Below are 16,546 nucleotides of genomic sequence, written 5' to 3' on the forward strand. Positions count from 1 at the left end.
TAAGTAACAATTCAGGCCAATGGCCTCTCCCAGGAATTGATGGTCGCGAGAGTTCATTAACCCCAGCTGGCTGTAGCTTCACCAGGAGATGCCCGGGACCAAGGTTATTGCAGCTGTTAATGGAGTGGACAGGGACTTTAACTGGGATAAAAAAAAGCCGTGTCTCCTGCCAGGGGAGCCTTTCTCCTTGAGGGGCCACCCCAGCTAGTTGATGGAGCCGCAGGACCCGCGCTTGGGACCCTGCACGGGAGAGGACAGCAGATTGCTACCAATGAGAATCATTAAATCAAGGTGGAAACAGGGCCTTGGGGGCAAGTTAAGGTTTTTGATACAAGCCTCTTCCTGCAGATCACAGATGGCTTGATTAACACCCAGTGCAGCATCCGGAGCAGCTGTTCTCCGTGGTAAAGTTTCTATGCCCTCCCTCTCCAGTGGGAAGAACGGCCGAGATTCATTTCTCCGCTACTCCCCGCTGTCAGAACTGCCTCTGTTTTTGTGAGTAACTGTTGGGAAACGCTTGCCCTGATTGCAGGCTGGAGCCCCCGCTGGATTTGCTGGGTCTCTGCCCATTTGCTGTGGGGGCTGGCCAGGTAGGTGCGCCTGGGCCCTCGGTGGAAGCTGCGGGGCGCCTCCAGCTGTTTGGTGAGGCCGGCGGGGAATGGAAAAGCTATCTTGTCTGCTCGCCTTGCTTGTCCTTTCTCTGAAGGTCGCTAAATGTGTGCTGGACGCTCTTATGAGTAAGGCTGGCTTGGAGGCTCATTGCTGGGGGAGGGGCTAGGGTATCTTTTAGAAAACGGTTCCTCAAATACATTGTAACCCTTGGGCGTTTTTGTATTTGTAGTTACAATTATCACATAGATTCTAGGTTTATTTATAAAATCTCTTTGAATTTCCCTTCAGAATACATTTCTAGTACTCAGAAAAGCATATATTTGAACTACTGAAAAGAGACAGTGATAGAGATAGACTCTCTCTCTGTGCACACACACACACACACACAATTGTCTCTATATATCATATACACATATGTGTATGGGGGAGGATAACACTCTCATTTGATCCAGACTGTTTCTTCCCCTTTTAATTATATACAAATCAAATTTCAGTGCAATACAGTTTAACATCCAATACATCGAGTTTCAGCTGACAAAAGAGCTATACATTTCTTTTAACATGAAATTTACTGAGCCATTGCTATTATAGCAACAGTAAACAACTAAAAAAAATTATCATGGATTTTACCTCATAGCAATAACTCTGTTTTTCAAAATGTGTCATTAATTATTCAATAATCTCATAGAACTTGTTTTTAAATTATTAATTTTAGATTTAGTCATCTGTGCAGGTATTTTGTCCATATGTATGTCTGCACACACCATGTGTGTGTCTGTGACTGTCACAGCCAGAAGAGGGAGTCAGATTCCCTGAAACGGAAGTTACAGATGGTTGCGAGCTGCTCGGTGGGTTCTGGGAACCAAACCCAGATCTTCTGTGAGAGCCACGGGTGCTCTTGATCCCTGAGGTATCTCTCCAGTCTCTCATATAATTTATTTTGATAAAGTCTGTTGCTTAATCCCTTCTAGATCTATCCCCATTCCTCTACTCCCCAACTCTGTATCTTTAAAAAAAAAAAAAACAATAACTCATCAACTCCATTTTTGCTGCTTATATACTCCATCTACTGAGCTGCGTTCAACACACCAGGAGGCATATCCCTAAAGAAAACTAGGAAGCCATCCGTTATCCATAGCTCCTGAGTTAGGGGTGGCAGCTCCTCCTCAGTCTGTGCTAGAATGCCAACTGTCTTGATCTTGTGCAAATCTTGGTACAGATATCATGAATTCGCGAGTTCAGTAGTGCTGTCATGTACAGAAGACAGTTTCGATCCTGTCATCCCTGATATCTGGCTTTTGTAATCCTTCAGCTCCCCATTTAGTGATGATCTCTGAGCCTTGGGGAGGAATCTATCTATCTATCTATCTATCTATCTATCTATCTATCTATCTATCTATCTATGTATCTATGTATGTATGTATGTATGTATGTATGTATGTATCTATCTATCTATCTATCTATCTATCTATCTATCTACCTATCTATCTCACAGATATGTATACTATATGTAAAATGAGATATTTGTATCATACATATGAGCACTCCAATGACATTTAATTTTTGTCTTTTGCCTATGGCTCTCTCATCAAGCACAGTCCTATTCTGAAGAACTGAAGCTAGAATTTCAACAGAAACATTGGGGAGGGTATAGCTCCATCTGTAAGAGTACCTAAACATCACCTTTCTGCTGTCCGTGACCGGTACACCCAGGCACTCAAGGGATGCTATTTTGTGGCAGAGCTTGTGAGCATTCTCGTCTCCTCTCCTTCCTCACAAAGTCATATCAAAGGGGCTATGGCTACAGCTTAATGAGAAAATAGATGCTGAGCTTCTGCGAGGTCCTGGGTTTAGTTTTGGATACACACACACATCCTCTTCCCTCAAGGAACACGTTCATAGAATCACTGGGTTTTCTCCAGTATAACCAGATGACAACCATATAATTATCTTTAACTATTTTGAATATGTATAATTAGATTATGAAGAAGAGGAAAACAAGAAAGATTGACTCTCATTGGGTTAGAGGGGCTTTTAAAATCTCCACCACATATGACAGGCTTGATGAGCTCTAGTTAATTTTTCTGTGACTCTGAACATGTGAAAGAGGAAAAGGGATTTCTTTAACTGTACCATGAACTAGGGAATTCCCATAGTTTTGATGCAGATATGATATCATGGATGCCATTCAATGCACCCTTCATATTTGGCGATGTACTTTTGTTTTCAATGTGCTAATTTTCTTCTGAGATAAACCCATGCTTGGTAGGCATTTTAGCCAAATTTATTTATATTCATCTGTCTCTGCATGGGGCATATGCATTGTTTAAATGTGTGTGAACGCTCATGTGTTAAATGCACATACATCTGTGTGTGTACATGTGAGACTAAAGGTTTCCCCTATTGTTCTCCATGTTATCCATTGAGGCAAGGTTTCTCAGATGACCCCCAAGCTAGCCAGCTTGCTCTGAGGATCTCCTGCGCCCATCTTCTGAGCTCTGTATTACAGGTGTGCTGCCCCCCCCCCCAGCATTTACGTGGGTGCCGGGATCTGAACTCTGGTTCTCACGTTTGTGAAGCAAGTGCTTGGGCATTTCCTTAGTCTCTTTGTTTATTTCACGTTTGTGTCTACAGCTTTATTTCCCATATTTGCAGTCAGAGAGTGAACATTAATTATGAGGATCCTAAACAGAGTGACCAGAGTTCTCTGCATGTGAACTCATAAAGTTCACACAAACCCTGATGTGACTTCATGCTCTTTTCCAAAGTCATATAACTCGATGTTTTTTTTTTTTGTCACTTGTGAAAACACCGTTGTTTAAATCTTTTGTTAGTCCCAGTGGACAGAGAAGTTTTCTAAACACTGCGAGTTTGGAGTATTTCTTGTTTAATAAAAGTAACATCATGCCTTGGATGTTTATGTTCTTAAGTGGCTTGTCATTAGTTGAGGCTACATGTTCTATCATTATTCATTTCAGTAATGAAAACGCTGAACACGTAAGTATGTTGTGATCCAGATAATGGGGTGACCCAAGATGATTACAGTATTAAGCATTGTCAGGGAGGCAAACATGGGCATACACTCGCCTGTGATGTAGGAGACTTTCTGGTGGAGGGAGATAGAAAGTGCTTTGGGATGCAGATGAACAGTCTGTAATTTTGGTGACTTCAGTGAGCTTCAACAGGGCAGTAACTTCCTGTTGACTAGAATCCTAATGTAAAGAAACAACTTTACCAAATAATGCAAAGATATTATAAGCAGAAGGGAACAGTGGCTTTGAAGGCATAATACACCTGGGAGGGGCAAAATTTACTGTCATTTCTTACAGAACATTGGTAGATGTGTCACAAGAAAAGTGAGGGTCTAACATGATTTTAAATTGGAAAAAGAAAGAAAACTATTAATTTAAAGATTTAAAAATGTTCATTTAAAAATATTATATGCGTTGGCGCTATGCCTGCAGGTTTGTTTGTATATCACATGAATGCCTGGTTCCCTCAGGGGCCAGAAGAAGGCATTAGGTCCCCTGAAACTGAAATTATAGATAGTGGATGCTGGGACTCAAACCCAGGTCCTCTGGAATTTATTATATACTCATCGAGGAAAACATTTAATTGGGGCTTGCTTACATTTTTGGAGGTTTAGTCCATTGTCATCATGGCAGGGAGCATAGAAGGCAAGCAGACAGGCATGGTATTGGAGAGGCAGCTGAGAGTTCTACATCTGGATCTGCAGGCAGCAGGAAGAGAAAGAGACACTGGGCCTGGTTTGAACATTTGAAACCTCAAAGCCCACTCCCAAATGACACTTCTTCTCCAATGAGGCCACACCTATTTTATTAAGATCACACCTCCTAAGAGTGTCACTACCTGGTGATCAAGCGTTCAGATCTAGGAGCCTATGGGGGCCATTCTTATTCAAACCACCACAAGCCCACAAACTGTTCTTAACTTTAAAACAAATTTTAATAGCAGTAATTGGGTTGGAGCTATGGTCCCATGGTTAAGAGTACACGCCTTTAATGCTAACACTCAGGAGGCAGAGGCAGGCAGAACTCTGTTGAGTTTGAAGTTAGCCTGGTCTACAGAGTGAGTTCTAGGACAGCCAGGGGTACACAAAGAAACCCTGTCTCAAGACAAAATAAAATAAGATAAAATAAAAAAGAGTGCTTCATGCTGTTGCAGAGGATCTAAGCTAGGCTCCCAGCACCCAGGTCAGGTGGCTTATCACTGCCTGCACCTCCATTTCTTGGGAACCTGACATTCTCCTTTGGTCTCTGCAAGCATCTGCATTCCTGGATATGAATATAACCCCCATAGACATACATGCATACACATAATTAAACACTAGTTACAGTTAAATACATAGTAAAACTACAAGCACTATGTCAAATGTAAAGATATTGCTTAGGACAATTCTTTTTTTTTAATTTTTATTTATTTATTATATATACAGTGTTCTGTCTATCTGCATGCTTGCTGGCCAGAAGAGGGCACCAGATCTCATTACAGATGGCTGTGAACCACCATGTGGTTGCTGGGGATGAACTCAGGACCTCTGGAAGAGCAGTCAGTGCTCTTAACCTCTGAGCCATCTCTCCAGTCCACCAGAACAATTCCTTTGTATAAATAATATTTGTCTTATAGAAAAGTCTTATGCTGGTAATTATTCTCAGGGAATGAGAGGGTCGCAAGCACCATGAGGGTGGTATTTCAGTGAATGACGTATGTGGAATAGTGTTCTAAAAGCACCCTGACCTAGGCAGAGGGGAAGGACCAACCAGGCCTACATAGGAACTTATTTATAAAGTGTCAGGAGGGTCAGGCATAGTTGGTAAGGATGGGGGCGGGGTCTAGGAGAAAATGCTCTCATTTAAGGATAAGATACAGACGAATGGATCCAATATCATATAACGTTAAAGGAAACAAAAGGCCAGGGGTGTCCAAGTTGGAAAAATTCACCTTGATTGATAAAAATTGAAACATTGTTTCATAAAATCAGAATCTGTAAAGGAAAAGAGTAAAATCTCCCCCTCCTCCCACTTTCCATCAAAAGAGCCAAGTGATCTGATACACCAAGGGAACTGCCCTCTCTTCTGGGTGTTACTTAAAATGGGAAAACTATAGACAAGTGTCTAGCAAGAATGTGCCAACTATGTAGTATATCTCATCCACCCAGACCCCAGGAATGAGGGTACTGGTTCCCAATATCAGTCAAGTAGAGCTTTCAAGTTCTTCTCTCTTCTCTCCTGTAGCTATCTGGAATCCTGCCCAGTTGCTTGTAGAGAAGTCAATGCTCCACATGCAGAGAGAAGCCAGCCACTGTCTTCAGCTGTAGTGTTTACTTTTTTGCAGGCCTCTTCTTGTCCCATTAGAAGATTCCATCTGTTTGGTGACCTGTCAATCTACTATGAGGAGATTGCTATGGTTCTTCAGCATCACATTTTGGTTGTGATTTCCTCTCAGCAAGTGCCATTTTCTGCCATTCTTTCTGGGTGAGGTCCCTAGCTACATCCTTAAATGTAATTGTCTCTTTGTTTTCTTTTCTATTTCTTCCTCAGAAACTGCAGGGTCCTGCGAACAGCTAACTCTCTTTTCTGTCATTTGGAGCAAACATCTCCCTGTCACACAGCTATTGCTGATCTCTAAAGTCTGAGGAGTCATTCAGATATTGCTCTTTACACAGTTGTTGTGGTTGTTCGACAGCCAGCAACTCAGGGTCCACTCTTTCCAGGGACTGTCTAGCTCCCGGGGCAGGTCTCAGATCGGAAAGCTTTAAGAGAGGTACTGGTTCTTTGGTTTTATATTCACACAGCAGATCTTCCTTACTCTTATAAAGGTGGGAACTGTGGACTAAGAAAATAGCAGGACAGGCAAGTTCAAATTAGCAATGCACTTCTTGAAAGAAACTAGCAACGTTCTCACGAACACTCCTCAGTTACTGCTCTGGACACGCTGGGCTTGCCCAAAGCATATACAGTTCAGAGGTAGTGAAGTGCTACCCTAGAATACATGAGGCCCTGGATTCAATCTCCTGCATTGCAAAGGAAAATTAATCAACCTGGAGACAGAATAGCATCAAGTCAAACAGACATTTCTTCGGAATGCAGATCTCTGTGGAAAACATACATTTCTGTGCACATGTCCACTCTACAGGTAGCTCTTCAGCTAATACAACCTTTGTAGTTAGAGTACTTTCCTGTGCTTTTGGATTGAATAGGAGCACATCTAGCATCCAGATTTTTGCTCAGCCTATAACACAGTTAGCTAACCTATGCCATACTCTCTATTTTTCCAGAGGAGAGTTCACAGTAATCCCTATTATACATTTGGGTTTAGAGAATCTGTAGTGAGACCCCTTATTGGACTCTTACTGCATTGGTTTTTTTTTTTTTTTTTATCGTTGTGCAAAATTACCACAAAGTTTTGGGTGTAACCTAACATGAATTATAATGTACAAATTAGAAGTTGGACATGATTCTCTGTGGGTCAAAAATCAAGATGTGGACATGTCTTAGGGATCCCAGAAGGACTATTTCTTATCTCTTCTGGCTTCTTAGGGTCACCTGTATTCCTAGGTTCATATCTTCTTCCTCCATCTCCAAAGCCAAGAACATAGAATCTTCAAGTATTTGGACTGTCTAGCTTTTGTTTGTGTTGGCCATTGCCTGAAGGTGAAAGTCACAAACAATCCCATACCAGTTTGGAATTATGATTAATAGAAGGGTTATTTATTTAAAGGGGAAAAGCTTACAGATCACCGTCCCAGACAACAGCCCTCTGCACAATCAGGAAATGAGTCTAGTAGCCTGAAGCAGAGCTGGAAGCAAGAGAGCAAGCACAAGGCTACTTTTTAAAGCAAACAAGACCACGCCCAAGTGGGCTCATATCTTAAAGTCTATTGGCTGAAGTAGCAGAAGCAGCTCCCGCAGCAATTGCCCTTTTCCATTCTGATCCGCATGTCTCTATTTCTTGTAAAGATCAGTAAATATATGTGGTTGGAAATAATCTCCCCTTTAAGAGGTTTAATCACAACTGTTAAGAACTTTTGCCTTTAGGGTGATGCATTTACAGGTTGTGAGAGTTAGGACAGAGGTATTTTTGGAGGGTCTTCATTTAGCTCACTTGGCTTGTACAAGGTGTAGAAAGGTACAGTTATTGTTATTTTTCCACTGGTACTTCCATCCCATGATGCGTGGGAGGAGAAGTCTATGGGGCTGTGGGATAGTTGGATGTAGAATGTTCTATTAGGTGAATTTACGACTTTGTGACTGTCTTCATGTATATATTAAACATTGCACAAGAAGATCTGGTTAAGTGTCAAGTTGACAAGGGGTGGACTTGTGGTGGTTCTTGACTGTCAACTGGACAAGGTCTGAAATCAATTAAGAGGCAGGCCTCTGGATGGGTCTATGAGGACGTTTCCAGGAAGGGTTAACTAAGAGGAAAAGATGTTCCCTAGATTGGCAGCACCTTCTGACAGGTAGTGGCTTAGATATGAAGTGGTCTGAGGAACAGCCTTGCTTCGTGTCTGGCCCCATTACTATTGCCACCTTCCATTAGCACTAGATCCCAGATTCTTCAAATGTCCAGTATGGACTGAAGCCCAACTATTCTTTAGGAGCCTTTCGGGCCTTTAGGATCAGATTGTGATAGTTAAGGCATTCAACCTCATGGGGTAAGTACCTACTGGGTTTTCAGACTCTCCTGTATTCAGACAACCATTGTTGGACTGCCCAACACCTACAGGTATAAACCATTTTAGTATACACACACACACACACACACACACACACTCTGTTGGTTCTGTTTGTCTAGAGAGCCCTGCCTATGGAGTAAGTGTTGATGTACTTTAGTTTTTTGTTAACTGGCCCAGCTGGAGTCATCTGAGAAGAGGAAGTGGTCATAATTCTTGATTGATGATTGATGTGGGAAAGTCCATCCCACTATGAGTGGTGCCACCTTTTGTGCAGGTAGTCCTGTGAGGTCTAAGAAAGCAAGCCGAATACACCATGAAGAACAAGCCACTAAGCAGTATCCAGTTCCTGCCTCCAGGTTCCTGCCCTGGCTTTCCTTGGTGATGGACTGTGAGCTGTAAGATAAAGTAGCCCTTTCCTTTAAGTTGCTTTGGATCATGAGTTTATACAAGCAGTAGAAAGTAAATAGGGAGCTGTGGCTAACAGTATAACTACGAAGAAATTGTCTCACTATGAAAAGTTGGATCTTTGAGAGAATCAGCCAAATAGACAAACCTTTATCCAAACTAACCAAAAGGCAGAGAGAGAGTATCCAAATTAACAAAATCAGGAATGAAAAGGGTACCATAATAACAGATGTGAAGAAAATCCAAAGAATCATCAGGTCATACTTCAAAAACCTGTACTCCACAAAATTGGAAAACTTAAAGGAAATGGACAACTTTCTGGATAAATATGACTTACCAAAATTAAATCAAGATCAGATAATTGCTAAAGAAATAAAAACAGTCATCAAAAGTCTCCCAACCATAAAAAGCCCAGGACCAGATGGTTTCAGCTCAGAATTCTACAAGACTTTCAAAGAAGAATTAGCACCAATACTCCTCAAATTGTTCCACACAATAGAAACAGAAGGAACATTGCCAAACATTTTTTTTAACAAGGCTACAATTACCCTGATACCTAAACCACATAAAGATATTACTAAGAAAGAGAATTACAGACCAATCTCACTCATGAACTTTGATGCAAAAAATAAAATACTGGCAAATTGAATTCAAGAATACATCAGAAAAATCATCCGCCATGACCAAGTCAGCTTCATCCCAGAGATGCAGGGATGGTTCAACATATGAAAATCTATCAATGTAATCCACCATATAAACAAACTGAAAAATAAAAACCACATGATCATCTCATTAGATGCTGAAAAAAAAACCTTGAAAAATACAATATCCCTTCATGATAAAGGGCTTGGAGAAAGTAGGGATACAAGAAACATGCCTAAACATAATAAAGGCAGCATACAGTAAGAAAACAGCTAACATCAAACTAAATGGTAAGAAACTCCCAGTGATCCCACTGAAATCAGGAACAAGACAAGTTGTCCACTCTCTCCATATCTATTTAATGTAGTTCTTGAGGTCCTAGCTAGAGCAATAAGACACCAAAAGGAGATCAAGGGGATACAAATCAAAAGAAAAAAGTCAAACTCTCACTATTTGCTGATGATATGATAGTTTACATAAGTGACCCCAAAACTTCTACCAAGGAACTTCTACAACTCATAAACACTTTCAGTAATGTAGCAAAATACAAGATTAAGTAAAAAAATCAGTAGCCTTCCTTTACATCGATAATAAATGGACTGAGAAAGAAATCAGAGAAACATCACCCTCCACAAATAGCATAAAATATCTCAAAGTAACTCTAACCAAACAAGTGGAAGACCTGTATGAGAAGAATTTTAAATCTTTGAAGAAAGAAATTGAAGAAGACACCAGAAAATGGAAAGATCTCCCATGCTCTTGGATAGGGAGAATTAACATAGTAAAAATGGCAATCTTACCAAAAGCAATCTACAGCTTCAATGCAATGCCCTTCAAAATCCCAGCAAAATTCTTCACAGATCTAGAAAGAACGGTACTCAACTTCATATGGGAAAACAAACAAACAAAAAATCCAGGATAGCTAAAACAATCCTGTACAATAAAGGAACTTCTGGAGACATCACAGTCCCTGACTTCAAACTCTACTACAGAGCTACAGTACTGAAAACAGCCTGGTATGGGCATAAAAACAGACAGGAGGACCAACGAAACCAAATTGAAAACCCAGATATCAATCTACACATCTAGGAACACCTGATATCTGACAAAGAAGCAAAAAAAAATATATATATATGTATATAAAATAGAAAAAGGAATGCATATTTAACAAATGGTGCTGGCATAATTGGATATCAGCATGTACAAGAATGAAAATAGATCCATATCTATCACCATGCACAAAACTCAAGTCCAAATGGATCAAAGACCACAACATAAAGCCAGCCATACTGAACCTTATAGAAGAGAAAGTGGGAAGTACACTTGAATGCATTGGCACAGAGCACTTCCTAAATATAATCCCAGTAGAACAGACACTGAAACAGTTAATAAATGGGACCTCCTGAAACTGAGAAGCTTTTGTAAAGCAAAAGACACATTCAATAAGACAAAACGGCAACCTACAGAATGGGAGAAGATCTTCACATCGGACAGAGGGCTGATCTCCAAAATACACAAAAAAATTAAGGAAATTGGTCATCAAAAGAACAAATAATCCAATAAAAAATGGGGTACAGATATAAACTTAGAATTGTCAACAGAGGAATCCAAAATGGCTGAAAGACACTTATGGAAATGTTCAACATCCTTAGCCATCAGAGAAATACAAATCAAAACAACTCTGAGATTCCATTTTACACCTGTAAGAATGGCCAAGATCAAAAAAACTGATGACAATTTATGCTGGAGAGGTTGTGGGGTAAAGGGAACAGTTCCTGCATTGCTGGTGGGAGTGCAAACTGGTACAGCTACTTTAGATATCAGTATGGCGATTTCTCGGAAAATTAGGAAACAACCTTCCTCAAGACGCAGCAATACCACTTTTGGGTATATACCCAAAGGATGCTCAATCATGCCACAATGACATGTACTCAACTATGTTCATATCAGAATATTGTTTGTCACAGCCAAAACCTAGAAACAACCTAAATGCCCCTTGACCGAAGAATGGATAAAGAAGATGTGGTATATTTATACAATGGAATATTACACCGCAGGAAAAAAATAATGACATCTTGAAATTTTCAGGCAAATGGATGGATCTAGAAAACATCATATTGAGTGAGGTAATCCAGACCCAAAAAGAAAATATCATATTTACTCACTCATAAGTGGCTTTTAGACATAAAGCAAAGAAAACTAGCCTATAATTCACAATCCCAGAGAACCTAGACAACAATGAAGATCCTATGAGAGACATACATGGATCTAATCTACATGGGAGGTAGAAAAAGACAAGATCTCCTGAGTAAATTGGGAGCATGGGGACCATGGAAGAGGGTTGAAGGAGAGGGGAGAGGAAGGGAGGGGAACAGATAAAAATGTATAGCTCAATAAAATCAATAAAACAACAACAACAACAAAAATCTTCCCCCATTCTCTAGGTTGCTGCTATACCTAAATGATGGTGTCCTTTGCTGTACAGGAGTATTTCTGTTTCTCGAGGTTCCATTTATTCATGGTTTTCTTAGTTCCTGTGCTAATGGTGTTCTGTTCAGAAAGCCTTTTCCTGTGCCAGTGAGGTCAAGGCTATTTTCCACAAGTAAGATTCTATGAGATTCAGGATATCTGACCTTATGTTGAGGCCCTGGATCCATTTGGAGCTGAGTTTTCTGCAGGGTGATAGATATGGAATTTTTCTTTATAAAGTTTCTTTTCCTATCAGTTCTGGTAAATACTTTTAATACTTGCTGTTCACATGCCTTGAGCCTATCATTCCTAGCATGACATACTACATTTTCTTTACCAGCTCATCTGTTGGGTGGCTGGGCTTATTACATACACACATGCATATATATACACATATGCATTCACTGCCGCTGTAGTGTGCAGTGCTGCAGTAAACAGAGATGTGAGGGCATAACTGTGATCTGCTAACTTTGATTCCTTTAGCTATATACCATATGTAACTCATATGGTAGCTCTATATTTAATTTTCTTAAAATCCTCTAAACAAATTCCATAGTGACAATATTAACTATAGTCTTTTTAAAACATAGAGATATGTGTTTTTTTTTTCAAGTAAGAATGTGGCAAGAAAGAGGCACCCTGAAAACTAGGAAGAGGGCCTTAATCATATTTCTGATGTTATAACAAAATACTTGAACCTGGGAACTCATATTTTACAAAGGTTTATTTAGGAAAGTAACAGTTTCAGAGCCTGAAAACCCATAATTACCACTGTTTTTTTCACCCTTTGTCTAAGTTTCCTCTTACTTCATCATTACATTGTAAAGAAAAGGCAAGAAAGCTGTTAAATTAAGAAGAGGCCAAGTTCTTGAAGTATCTTTACTTTTTAAGAACCCATACTCATAAGAACTTACTCTATGAGACCAGGATTGGTCTTGCTGAAGGCAGTTACCCCAATGGCATAATGTCTTCCCTGTAGGTGCCACCCCTCAAGGTTCTCACACTTTCCCAACACCACTCCACTGGGACTAGACTTCTACATGAATCCTTATAAGACATAATAAACTATATCAAGACTTTACTGGGACCCTCATTAGGAACTGGGTTAACTTGGTCTTGGTCTTACAAACAGAGGAAAATAGTTCTTTTGTATAATTTGTCCAGCTTTTTGTGGAGGCCCAAAAATGTGAGCCTATTTCCACCTTGTCTGAAGGTCAGAGAGTTAGAAAATGTTCAGTTTTGCTAACAACCTCAGAGCTATAGATCCTGAATCAAGATGTGGTTACTTGGTTCTTTTGACATTAAGATGGTCCATATGGGTAGATCCACTTTGCCCTGTCAGATAGATAGATGGTCAGGATATGCAAGCATATTTTTGTTCCTTCTTTTGTAATAGGAGGTTACCTGGGGAGTGGCTGCTTTCAGAATAATTGATCTAGGGTAACTTCAGTGCCTAAACAACAGAATGCTAATGACTTGATGTCTCAAAGTGTTGAAGCAATTAACTGTTCGAGTTGTCCTTTGTACCATGTCAGAGACGTCTTTTGCTGCCTTCTTCCGCCTTTTGTGTTGGGGTATAAAAGTGCATGGAAAATTAAATGCAGGCGATTTCAGTATTCAGTGGACCACTCTCCCGGTACCATTCTATGGTTTCTGTTTTATTATTTTCACATCTTTGTACTTTTACATTTCTGATCCCCACGTCCCTACCCTGGCAAGTGGTATTTTTGTCGAGTCTGGTCCCCTACAGCTTTTACTGTAGCAATCTCCCCATGCTCTGATTCTGTGCCCTAGGTGTCTGACATTGTTCAGTTTGAGGATCTGCACCCATGAGCTGGGAATGCAGTTATCACTCTGCATTAGACAAGGGTCTTATCAGAATTTCTGTTCATGTATCATTGATGCTTTCCCCATCCCTCCACTGTTCTTCCCCAACTCTGGGCCTCAGCTACCTACCTCTAAGGTCCTAGTTTGCTTTTCACTGCTATGCTAAAATACCAACTCAGACTAATTTGGTGATTAAACGGTGTATTTGGCTTATAGGTCGCAGTCTGTTGTCATTGAGGGAAGCCGAGGTAGGAACCTGGAGGCAAGAACTGAAGTTGAGAACACAGAGAAACACTGTTTTCTGGCTTGCTTTAACAACTTTTTATACACAGCTCAGGTACACGTACCCAGAAATGGCACCACCTATGTCAATTAGAATCAATAAATGGTCCACAGACGTGCCCACAGGCCAATCTGATGGAGACAATTACTCATTTGAGGTTCCTTCTTCCCATGGCTGGTGTTAAGCTGACAAACACTGACCAGCACAGGCTTACAATGCCCAGCTGCCATGTTTCTATGGCTTTTCTGCTTAGTCGGGGCATGGGCCTATTGCCAATAGTTGGAATTCCTGAGTTTACCTGGTCTCCCTCCTTTGTCCATACTTGAGCTCTCTCGATCCTCAAGGCTTCTTGAGAATCTACCCTTCCGTTTCCTGTGAGGTGGAGACTTGGCTGCTACCCCTTCCTGCAGTTGTATTTGACTCTTGTTTCAGTTCCTCCTTATATAGAATATTTTGTAGCAAAACAAATGGTTATTATGATATTTGTGTATACACTGGAATGTTTCCGATGAAAGTTAAAAAAAAAAAAAGAGGCTTTAGGATTAGATGTCCTTAGAAAAGTCTGTCCATTAAATGTAATGCTTGCCATCTACACACGCGCATCATCAAAGGGAGCTATTTTCACAGACAGCATCCCTTCTCAAAGGCTGCATGGTGATACTCGTCAGAAGAATGGGAATTCCTCTTTAAAGCTGCTAGTTCCCTCCGATATTAATTGATCTTTGGCATATTCACTATAACACTGAGTTGAACTCTCTCTTGCCAAAATGTAAATAACTCAGGAAAAGTGAAGCTGCATATTTCCTTTGGCCAATTTTGGTTTAGAAGAAAACATTTTTTTGAGAGGTCAAGCTCAAAATAATTTTGGAATTCTAAACAGGTTTTACAGCCTCTACTGGCAAGAGATCTGTATCTGCAGAATCCATAAAGCATTTAAGGTATAGTTGATACGGAAACTGTAATGACCCTGGAACAGGATACTTCCTGGAGATTAATGACCAGCTGGGAGGGGTTGATGGCCTGAGGTGTAGTTGAGGGCCATTAACCTCAGACAGTCATTAAGGCCCAGGAAATGTCCTATGTCTAGGTCGTTATTGTTATTATAAATTGAAAATGGAAAAAAAGAAACAGGCACACCGATTATTTGAAGGGTGACTCCATTTCCAGTGTTCTGAACATGGAGTGTTCTGGGAGAATTTATTCCCCCATCCATTAGCTGACCCATCTCCCTGAACCCTCTCTTACTTCTCCCTCAACTGATGGGTCTTTGTGCTGGGAACCCCTGAGCTCTCCAGGTGCCAGAGTGGAGAGTACCGGGGCCCTCCTTGAAGTGACTGTGGCGCACACAGTACTGGGGAATTGCTTTACCGCGGCTCCAAATTGCATTCTGCATTACAGCCCGCTTGCTTCCCCAGGGATCCTCTGTTTCCTTCTCTATTTAGCTGCAATAAATTTCCCACAGCTAAATTTTAAGCTCTTGACTATTTTACTTGTGCCTATTTCCCAGACCCTTAGGGGTGAAAGTGCACAGTATTGGCTTAGCAGTTCTGTTTCACCTCTAGTCAAGCTAGCGATGGCACCCCAGTGTAGTTCCCGGTTCATTTCCCAGACAGCACCGGAATTCGGATGGCTTTTGAGTTCCCTATGGGTAATACCTAGCTTTGAATGCAATTAAGTTTCATCTGTTTACATCTCAGACTAGAAGCTATCTTTTATCCCCAAGAAACTAAAATCCGTTCAAAATGTACAAGTCCTCGCTTCAAGGCTTCTACAGTTCTTTAGGACTTTGCAAGTGGAGAGGTAGGAATCACTCAGCACAAACTATACTTCCCTTACACATTGGCCACGGGAGACTTCAGCTTGGGCTTTAAGAAGTCCCAGGCATCTGACTCAAGCATCATGTTGCCGTGGCTCTGTGAGGATTCTATTTTACTTATTTAGGGGACACCTGAAATTTCGAGCACTATATCCAATTAGCCAGAATTCATCATCTGTGGATACAAAAGAAAAGATGAAAAGAAAAACCTAAGCATTTGCATGGGTTGACAACATGAACATTGGAGAACAATAGTATGCTTCAACGTGATTCTAAGCTAAGTTATTGTATGGGTTTTAAAACTATGTCTCTATTCAAGAGACACTGCCTATTGCTATTAAAAAGCCTGGGATGCTTATGAGTTTTCTGTTTCTTTTACTTAAGATGAAAAGCTCAGTTTAAATACCGTGCTGAATCTCCAATCATTTTTATTTAGTATAATCATCTTAATTATTGAGTCTTCCAGACCGTATTTAGCCTGGAAATTCAACATACCCAAAGCGGTAAAATGGAATCTTATTGAGGTATTATGATAATATCTTTTTCAGATTCCTATGAACTCCCTTTCCTTGACAGGTGTGGTGGAGTAGTTGGTTCATGGTCTCTCTGAGAGCAGTCCTTTTATGCTACCCTTTCGTTTTCACATTCATAAGGGTTTATTGAGAACATTTTTTTTTTTTTTTTGGTTCTAGTCTATACTCTTATCTCCAGCCCCTTCTTTGTCTGTCCTTCTTGATGAGCTGGACTAACCTTCATGCAAACTGCAGTCTGGTCACTGCATTTGGTAGCACAT

Source organism: Chionomys nivalis, chromosome 9 (genome assembly GCF_950005125.1).
Source record: "Chionomys nivalis chromosome 9, mChiNiv1.1, whole genome shotgun sequence".
NCBI lineage: Eukaryota > Metazoa > Chordata > Mammalia > Rodentia > Cricetidae > Chionomys > Chionomys nivalis.